The sequence below is a fragment of the Buceros rhinoceros genome, unplaced genomic scaffold, assembly GCF_000710305.1.
Source record: "Buceros rhinoceros silvestris isolate BGI_N320 unplaced genomic scaffold, ASM71030v1 scaffold9873, whole genome shotgun sequence".
Taxonomy (NCBI): Eukaryota; Metazoa; Chordata; class Aves; order Bucerotiformes; family Bucerotidae; genus Buceros; species Buceros rhinoceros.
The window spans coordinates 12,787-13,403 of NW_010404218.1; positions in this window are offsets into that span (position 1 = coordinate 12,787).

A 617-nucleotide genomic window follows, 5' to 3' on the forward strand; every position below is an offset into this window, starting at 1 on the left:
AGCCATGTCTGCTCGGATGAGGAGCAGCTGAGGCTTCATCCCTGTGACTGGGCTGCCAGGGGCCAGGGTGGTTGGCAAAGGGGGCTGTCAATGGATGTGACTAAAGGCTTCTGATGAGAACAAGCCACTGTTGTTTTGTTTTGCCTCTGCAGAGAAATGTTGTAATAAGCTGCATTTTCTGTTTGCAGCTCACTCGGAGGCAAGTTTGGAGTCAAGCACTAGGGCTTGAAGGATACCCAAATCAGAGAGAGAACCAGACTCCAGCTGGATTAAATACTGCTGTTTGTGATGTTTTACACCTTTGCAAAGCAGACATCACGCCTCACTGCATGCATATCCTCCTCTCACAAGGTTTTTGACCATCGTTGTGTATGAGAGTAAATAACTACACAAGGCACTGGAAGAATAAAACTCCCATCTCCAAGAAACCTGGAGACAAGTGGAATTCTAACCACTGTGGAGAGAGAGTGGGTTTTCTTGTGGCAAGAAAACATCTGTAGTGTTTTGGTTATGATGTCTTGATGCACACCTCACTTTTCCTGGAAAACTGCTTCATGGTTTACAGCACAGAGGAGCAGACCCTTACCACCATCCAGGCCTGCCAGTGGGATTGCTCC